The 9886-nt window shown below is 44.9% G+C and overlaps 1 long non-coding RNA gene across 1 annotated transcript; it reads right to left on the bottom strand.

The window, feature by feature from the left end:
- Window positions 1-5240: 5240 nt before the first annotated feature.
- LOC124683830 lies at window positions 5241-5740 on the bottom strand. The gene is made up of 2 exons (XR_006996830.1): window positions 5694-5740; window positions 5241-5560 (listed from the first exon to the last, which is right to left on the bottom strand). It is a non-coding gene; the product is annotated as an uncharacterized LOC124683830 (long non-coding RNA).
- Window positions 5741-9886: the final 4146 nt, after the last annotated feature.

Here is a 9886-nt window from a genome sequence, read left to right on the forward strand (position 1 = left end):
CAGGTCTCACCATGAAGGAAGCCAGACCAGGGAGGTGGCCTCGCCATGCTCTTCGCGGGCCACGCGGCACCGAAGCTGCAGGCAAGCTCGCTGTCGCTGCCCATGGGCTCGTGGGTCACCTCGGCGTCGCCGCTGCCGGTCAGGCCCGGCGGGTCTGTCGCGCACATTCCAATGTTCGCCGCGTGGGCCGACGCGTGAGTTCTTGGCAGTGCAAGTTTGGGGTCGGCAGGCAAAGATTGTTTTGGAATTTGCTCGTAACTTCGCCGGTTGATTAGTCTTCAGTAGCCTGGTTTGTAAGGAGCTGGTATGGATTATTAGCTGGGTTAGTAAGGAACTATAGTAAGGTTAGTAACAGCAGCGTCACCTCACCTCCGGCAGATAGCCGATCTAATGGGGGATGGATGATTAGTTTCGATGTCCTGACCTCCTAACTTCATCATCAAAAGGAAATGTTAAGTACCTGGCTCGTTCGTTGTCCATGTCATTCTGAATTTTCTCTGAACTGCATTGTGTGTTATCGGCGCCTCACACTTTCTGATTTGCTTCAACTCTTTAGTGTGAAGTTTTCTTTGTTCAGTGTGCAGTTTTCTTTAGAGAGAGTTTTTCAGCTACGCACCGCTCGCAGACAGTGCAACGGAACAGCCAGACTAGATTTGCAAACAGAATTTGAATTCAAATTTCGTGAATATTTGAATATCCTCGGTTGCTTGAGATTCAGGAATTTCTAGAAAATGGTGAAATGTCAGTAGCAAATTCTTGGTTCATTTAACTATAGTTCTCTGGCTACAGTTGATTTCATGTCAGTTTAGAAAAGATCACAATAAATATGTTAAATAAATATGCATTCATACATTTGCTTTGTGTTCTTGAAACAGTAATGCATTCATACATTTAGTTAGCAGTAGTTAGTAGTATGCATAGATGATGTTGTATATTGTCAGTGTATCATTCTCTGGACACTAGGCAGTATGACTTTTTTTATTTTAAATTCATTCTCTGGTTATGTAATTTGAGATGGGAATTGTTCATTTAAAACAATTGTTGCTGCTGTTGCAAATATATGATATTTGTCTCTGGTTATAAGTGCTGGTTATAGTTGCAGGGATATTTGTCTCTGGTTATAAGTGCTTTCTTAATTTTGCAGTGACATTGAGGTATGGAGGACGGCACCTTCGTCCGAGATGAGGAGGGGGAAGAAGCGGTGCAGCAATTGATCTATGAGAGTGCCCGTGGTCCGGAACCCGACGATGGAGATGACAACGATTTCCAAGACTTTCTGAATGATTTCGGCGAGGGACTTGAGTCCGAACAAATTAGAAGAGACAACGAAGTGTCCATCACAAACTCCGGCGAGGTGTATATCTATGTATCAATTAGTCTATATGTTCATCCCTAGATGCATTCATTTATTTGTATTGCACTTATTAACGAATAATTTTTTGTTTTAGCCTTCTGGATCATCGAGCAAGTCTGTTAGATCAAAACGAGGCCCGACGCAGGTGCTAAAGGGCGAGGGCAGGTTAGCCCTCACGGCATTCAAGGATAATGGTGAACCAGTGCAGCCCAAGGAGTTTTGCCGCAAATTTACAAGTCAATCCGGAGTTATTGTTAGGGACCATGTACCAATCAGCATTCAAGAGTGGCATAAGCCGAAGAACCCGGAGAGTGGTGCTAGTTATGTCAACGACACGATGAAAAAATTTCTTTGGGACACGCTACTGACAAAGTTCAGCCTACCGGAAGACATGACGGAAGGCCGGAAGAATAAAGTCAAGGAATGGACATGGAAGAAGATGGCCATACAATTCCGGACCTTCAAGAAAAATTTATGGGACAAATATAAGAATGAAGATCCAGTATTCGATGATAATCTAGTGAAGATAAAAGATCACCGGGCCGCATTTAAGGAGTATAAGCAATCGTCTACTTTTGTGTCCCGATCGAAGAAAAATACCGAAAATGCTGCAAAGAAGAAACTTCCGCATCATTTGGGGTCGGGTGGCTACAAGAGTGCCATTCCGAAGTGGACAGCGTTTGAGAATAAAGCTGATTGATCATGGAATCACTCCACGGACATGGGACTGGCCCGAACGGTCCAAGTTCGGTTGTTCGCTCATGGGGCAGGGTTGGACCCAAAGACAGGGCTGATCGTTGCGAAGGGAAAATGGAAAGAAAAAATTGAGGCAATTGTACCGAAGCTTGTAGATGCAATTGAAAAGGTCGGAAAGGGAGAGTACATTCCCGATCGAGAGAATGACGAGCGACACTCGCTGCGGGGAACCCTGAACATGTTGGACGGGTACGAGCTCGCCCGAGTCTCACCATGAAGGAAGCGTGGCCGGACAGCGCCGACACTTATAGAAGCCGTTCGCGAAAGAAGAAGAAGGACGCCGACATTGTAACGGAGTTGTTATCTAGGGTGGAGGCTCTTGAGAGAAATCGAGAGGGCACCCGATCAGCCAGTTGTTTCTACGGGATCCACAAGCCGATCGCTGCCCCATCTCAGCGAAGAAGCGGTGTCGGTTCCTCGCATCTTGACGGATGTGGAGGAAGCTACCCCGTGGATTATGTCACGGAGAAGACAGATTGCGAGCTACATATGTTAATCGGGACCGCGTACGTTAAGGTGGCGGTCGGCTATGTGTACCCAAGTGAAGATGGAGCAATGCACCATCATATGCCCATTCCACCTGGTTGTGTTCGTGTCGGGGTGGATGAAGTTGTTTCGTGTTTTGAAAAAGTGGAGCTTGATATTCCTAGAGGTGAAGATGAGAGGACACTGGCCGATGTCAAGCACGGTTTCGCCCTATGGCCGAAGAAGTACGTCGTCCTTTTGCAAAGGCCACCGACTCCTACACATGAGCAGCAAATGCCATCGACTCCTCCTGGTGGCAGTCCTGGTGAGCAGCCAAGTCCACACCTACCTGAGAGGGACCCCTGCGTGAGTCCACCATCTCGAGATCCTCCGCGTAAGACAGCGTCCGTTAAGCGGAACGGTACGCCGCCTAGGAAGAAAGCTACAAAGGAGAAACAACTGCCGCCTACCGAGAAGTTACCTTGGGAAAAACTCCGGAGGAAAACGCGGAGGCCGTTCAGGCCGAGGTGAAGAAATTTTTGCACCGAAAGTGCCGAGAGATACCTTTCGAGAAGACACTAGATCGGGAGAAAGTTGTGCGTACCGTTGACAATCTATATGACCCTGTACCATCGCCGCCATCGACTATGCGCGTTCTATTGAAAGGTCGTATGACAAGATGATCGAGGCGACAAAACCCGTTCAATCGGGTATCGGGGAGATAAAAGGGATACACGGTGTCTACCAGCTCGGACAACAACCCGTTCAATCGGTCGCCCCTCTCAAGGTGTTTGACGGGAAGACCGTTCAAAGTTCTCGACAAGACGCAACTGATTACGTCTTAGCTGAACGAGCATATCAGTTTGTTCAAGGGAAAGATTTGGTCGAGAATCTCAGGAAGGTACCAACATGTATGCGTAACTTGCATTCGTGGTACCTTAAGGCCTCAAAGGAAGGGATCCAGACTATCATGGTGCGAGTTAGGGAAGAGCACTACTTCCAGAAGTACTGTGTGAACGTTGACTTCGCCGAACTCTTTCAGTTATACAATCTCCGGGCCCTCGACAAATCAATCATCAGTTGCTATTGTCTGTAAGTGATTTATTTATTTAATTTGAGAAGTCGTTCATTGTCCGCAGATTATAATCTTTTGTGCGCTATATTATGCAGATCGAAGATGCTCGAATGCAAAAGGGACGATATCACAGACATTGGGTTCATTGACCCGAACACAATGCATGTTAAAACCATAGAGAATCCCCTCTATAACAAGGATACACCGCAGACTTTGCTAAGGTTTTTGAAGCGACAACGTGACAAAAAGCTAATACTTTGGCCTTACAACTTCGAGTGAGTCTTACTGTCTTATAACACATTATATTTTGCTCACCGTATGTCAAAATTTTAACTAATGACTTATATATATGACACTACTTATTGAAACGTGCGTAGGTTTCACTTTATTCTTCTCGTCATCAATTTGGAAATTGGAGAAGTTGAAGTCTTGGACTCACTAAGCAAAAAAAAGGATCTATACGTGTCTTGTTTTTTAATGCTCGGAAGGTAATTTTAATTCTTATCGGTTTGTTTCGTTAATTTCCTGCTTTGAACTAATTGATGACTCTTTTATGCATTTTCTTTTGTCGAGCAGCGTATGGCAAACTTTCATCAAGGAAGATACGTCCCGTGAATGGACACCGAAGCTGCGATGGCGTGCGAAAGTAAGTAGTACTACCTAGGTCCACACACCTTTTAATTATCATACTTGACTATTGTTTGATTGAATTATATTCTTGTAAAGAAATGCCCGCAACAACCTCCGGGGACCGATCTCTGTGGATTCTTCGTTTGCGAGTACATCCGCAGAATTGTCAACGAGAGAACGAATAATGAAAGAAATAAAGAGGTACAAAAACAATCTTCACAAATTTGTTTTGTTATCATAAGTTATGCTTGAGTTTCAGTAATAGTTGTTTCATGTATTCATTTGTATCTTATTCTTTTATAGTTGGCAAGAAAGCGGAACAAGCTCTCAATCGATGACCGCTTCATAGCAATAGGCGAGGAATTGGCGGGATTTTTCCTTCGGGACGTCATACCACCACTCGCGAGCACCACTATGAATGAAGATGTACATGTTACATATATAGTTGACTCGAAGAGTACCACTATGCTACATGTAATAGACATATATAGAGTACGCCTCGGAGAGCACCACTATGCATGAAGATCGATCTTCATGCATAGTGCTACTTAATTTGCGATCTTATGCAATAACATGTGTGTTATATTATATGCACCAACTTGCTATGCATCATCTTGATCTTCATGTACTACCTAAACCCAAACGCGTTTCTGGTGCATCGACGCGATATGAAACAAACCGATATCCCTAAACCTCTCCAAAACCCTAAAAAGCCAATTCTGCGCGGCGAGATTTGGGCAAATTCCACTGCCGCGGGGGAACCTTTGGTACCGGTTCGTATTACCAACCGGTACCAAAGATCCTTAGCCCTGAGCTCTCCTGGTGGCCCACGTGGAGGCCCCTTTTATACCGGTTCGTAAGCAACCGGTACGAAGGGGGGGGGGGGGGGGGGCTTTAGTGCCGGTACGAATGGACGTTTTTCTACTAGTGTTTGAACCGATCACACAACCATTATTCGTATCAGTGCCAACCATATAGTTTTATTCGGAGTATTAAAGCTGTAAGTACACGTAGAGTCGATAGTACTATCATCGGTTCAGTATAAGGTGGTGGCAGCATCAGCTGGTGGGCACATGCAGTTGTAGCGGCATTGAGGCATGCATCAGCTGAGCATATACCCTTCCATTATTCGTGAGAGGGGGTCTGCAGGTATTAGGGTTGACCACCAGCCGGTGGTGGGCACAACTTGTACGTGCAGGGTCGAGTGTAGGGTCTACCAGGTGACGGGCACGATCCGCCAATGCACCCAGGACGGTTAGGGTTCAGGGCACCACCGCCAGCTGCAAGGAAGTACATAGTCCAAGCATCCATGAATATTCAGTTACAATGAACTGCTCATAACGTTAGAGTTTTTCAACGTGGGAGGCGACGACGATCGAAGAGGGTGAAGGAACAGTTCGGAAGCACACTAACCACTGATGTCCCGGGCCGCTGCCGCGCGAGCCGCTCATGATCACCGCGGAGAAGACGAGGAACAGGGCGATCTGGAGGAGTACCAGGAAACGGCCAGCTCTCGCGAAGGACCCCATCAGAGCTCAGTCTGTTCAGCTTCCTAGATTCCACTCTCTGAATTGTGATGAGTTTTCAGCTTTGTATATCCTGCTGCGCTTGCCGGATGGCCGTATTTATAGACATCGATTGGCCTGATGGGGGAAAACATCACATTGGACCCTAAATTTCCACATTCTTTTTCCAGAGCAATGACTTTCGAGCTGTATAGGGAACAGGTGTGCATTTTTCCACATCCTGTGCGTTTGTGCATTTCGCCGCTGAAGATAATGGTGGTCAGACAAGACATACTCAATTTTTCCACGGTTAGTCAAGGCTAGTACAACTGTGCCATGCAATAGACAGGCAGACAGCCACAAAGAAAAATAGATCAGCCAGCCGACGACCTAACAAACAGACGACGACCGCGCGTCTTATCACGCGAGAAAATATTCGCCTCGCATTGTCACCCAAAATAAAAAAATATCCAATACAGGGTCACTCTACGTTAAGGAAAAAATAGAGGCTGGTATATCAAAAATGATGGAGTATTACCTCCTGTCCAAAATATTAGCAGCATTTTAATTCTCTGCATTTGAGATTGACTGGTTTTTTCTCATACAATTTTACAAAGTCGCGATCATGTGAAAGTGCATTTGCATACGAATCCTTTTTTTCCATACGAATCTAATTATGCCTAATCCTCCATTTTGGTAAGGCCCAAAGGTAGGTGTCTCTAACGCGGACTTAACTTATGTCTCAGTCGAATTACTTTAGCATGTTTCAACGTGGGCCTAAACAAAAGTACAAATATCAGCAAACACGAATCTTCAAGTAGAAACAAAATCCAACGCCGGAGCATGTGACTGAGACATAAGCTACGTCTCAGCTAGCTGAAACTTAGCAATTCCGTTAAGAAAAAATCTAACCATCAATTTGATCTACAAAATGTGAGTTATATTCCACCAAATTATGAAAGTGGAAACTTGTTTAAATGTAAATCCAATGAGATATACTCTCTGTGGCGTGTTACTCATATATTCTTGAGAAGTGGACATTCCTTGAGTGAGAAGTATACTTCATGCCAAAAAATCTCATCATAACCTACGACATGTGATCTAATATGAAAGATATCGACACCAAGTGATGAAAATGTTATGTAGTTTTAAACTATATACAGACGGATTTCGTAGGGTCGGAGGAGTCTGTTGGGGCTGGCCTCGGCGACACAGGCCGAACCAGCCCCTCCGGCGACAAACGCCGGAGCCCTCTCTCTCGCACGAACGGAGGAAGAAGAAGAAGTGGACAACACAATGATTTTCCCGGCCGGCGCACGGAGCGCCGCCGCGGGCGCACGAACGCCCAACTCTCTTTTGTTCAGCTAGCTCGTACCAGTACACAACAGGGGGCTTTATACATGGAGTACACACGCACGAACGCCACGCTCAACTCCTGTGCCCACGACGCGCTGCACGATCAGCTCGCCAGGCCGCGCGCTCGACGCGCCACTACTCGTACGACGCGGTCAGCTCCAACTGATCCACAACGTCTACCCTGCAGCTCTCTACTACTCCGACGCGGCCACAAACCGGCGTCCGACCAAACCAGAGAATATACACGCGCACACGCATGAACTCACACACACATACGCCCGTGCCCAGCCTCGGACTCATCCTGCGCGCACACGCCGGTTGCCACCGTGCTGGTCATGGCTTATTGCTAACATTCTCCCCCTAAGCCACGACCTAGAACATCGCCGGCTCGTCGTCGACGTCGGCTTGGCTGCTGCAACGGCCTCCACCTTCGCCCGACGATGCCTCCATGTTCTTCCTTCGCGACCGTCCCGCGCACGTACGCTGGTGATCCTGTCTTCTCTGCTTCCGGCGACACACGTCGAGCTCCTCGGCGACGCACGCCGAGCTCCTCGATGACGCCACGTCCTTCACGCCTCGGCTCGCGCACACGATCACGCACTGACATGATCGACACGGCCGTCCTGCGCTCCGCTGGACGCGTTCTCCTCCGGTGATCCGCACGCCCTCGGCTCACGCACATGCCGCGCCCTGACGCAAGCAACGTGGCCGCTCGAGCTGCCTCACCCGCCGCACGAACGGCTTCTCCTCCATGCCGCCGAGCCACGCCGCGCCACCGCAGCCTCTGCGCCACCACGCAGGTCCGCCGTGGCCGCCGTGGAGGCTGAAGGGTGTTGGGAGCAGGGGCGGGCCCACTTCAATTCAAGGGTATTCAGTTGAATACCCAAATAATTTGAAAAATGCATTGATATATATGAATGTTCTACAGGGTATATAAAAAGAAAAACGCTCCAATAGTGACATCAATCGTCAAATAGCTTAAATGGTTTGTTTAGAGCTATCTATTCATTAGGTCGTGAGTTCAAAGATCGCTCTATGCATTTTATTATTCTTTTTTTGGCAAAATATCTTTTGTGCATGTATTTTTGTTATAGTAAGATCATATCGTGTTTCCTGTACTCTTACTTTTTCATGTTAACTCCAGTTGTTAGAAATTTGTAAGAATTTACACATTAGATACACTTATTTTGGTAAATTCATATGTTTCTCAAGCACAAGTATTCTTCATTGTGAGAGTTTCTTTTGTTACAGGAAGACCATATAGTGTTTGTTCTACTCTTACTGTTTCATGTTAACTCCATTTGCTAGAGTTTCGTAAAAATTTACACATTTGATACACTTATTTTGGTTAATTCATAAGTTTCTCAAGCACAAGTATCCTTCATTGTGATGGTTTCTCAAGAAAATATGAGATATGTGTGATCATTACTTCATACTCTAATTATTTTATAAACTTTATTTCATATAATAATTATTTTTAATAATTTTGAATACCCATAATCAAAATTCTGGGCCCGCCCCTGGTTGGGAGGAGCATCTCGTGGTCCCCTCGAACGTTCCCCTCCTTGGGTGCACCATTTGGGCACCAGTGCATCACGTTGGGCCAACGTGGCACGCCTCTACCAGCTTTCACTTGTTTATTCGTGATTCTTCCCATGATAGTTTCCCCTAATTTATTTCCTTTTTATCTATTCAAATCTTTCTAAGGGAAATAATTGTACATTAGTAAAAAAGTAGATAAATAGCATTAGAAATATGAAATTAAAGCTCAAAAGAAACTGATATATTTGTGGCATAACAGATACCGTTGCCTGCCCTCCTAATACCTAGAAGTGTAGATATCATTTTTTTTCTATTTCAATAAATAATTGTGTCGAACCCAACAAGGATCAACCAATATTTGATATATGAAATTGATATAGAAACATCTGAAATTAATGCAGATGACAATTAAGTATTTGACGTCAATTAAATATTTGTTTTGTATTTAGTTGCAGAGTAAAAAAAGGTGATAAAATTAAATTTATTTCATAGATGGCCTATTCATCGGAATTTCCAAGAGGATTAACCGGTGCTTGTACTTAATAAGACTAAATGCTCCTTAACAACGCTTAGTATTTTCTATTAAATTTGTTCCATAATTGTTTAGTTCCGATATATGATTTGTTTTTCTAATGTTTGGAAGACAATGCTTGGTATACCTCAATATCATGACAATATAACACATATTCTTATAGTTCCAACAACAAATCCGTGCCCACATCAGAAATAATTAAGGCAAAATCTAATCATAGCATTATGTTCTAGGGTCGCCACCTTTATGATGGTGATGCGGCATTTGAAAGAATGGTTTCTTATCACTTCGGCATCCCCTTCTTAGTTTATTACGACACGGGGCACTCCACTATGATCATAACTAGTGAAAGCTTGCATTTATTGTTCGCCTATTGCTATTCGAGAATTATGACGCAAGAGGTAATTGAACTAACAATCTTATTGCATTTTCGGAAGAAACCAACAACTAGGAGTTCTAACATGTCCTCGTGAACGTAATAAATTGCTCGCAATTAGTAAACATTATCAAGTAGAGTGGAACAACGATATGGATGGTATCAAGCAACAACCATAACAAAAAGGGAAGTTCCTATAGTTTACGATCAAAATTGATTCCATGTTAAGGCCATTGAAGATGAAGACAATGTTGTGGACGGTGATCATGATGGTATAGGTAATCCCCACAACACC

Source organism: Lolium rigidum, chromosome 1, assembly GCF_022539505.1.
Source record: "Lolium rigidum isolate FL_2022 chromosome 1, APGP_CSIRO_Lrig_0.1, whole genome shotgun sequence".
Lineage (NCBI taxonomy): Eukaryota > Viridiplantae > Streptophyta > Magnoliopsida > Poales > Poaceae > Lolium > Lolium rigidum.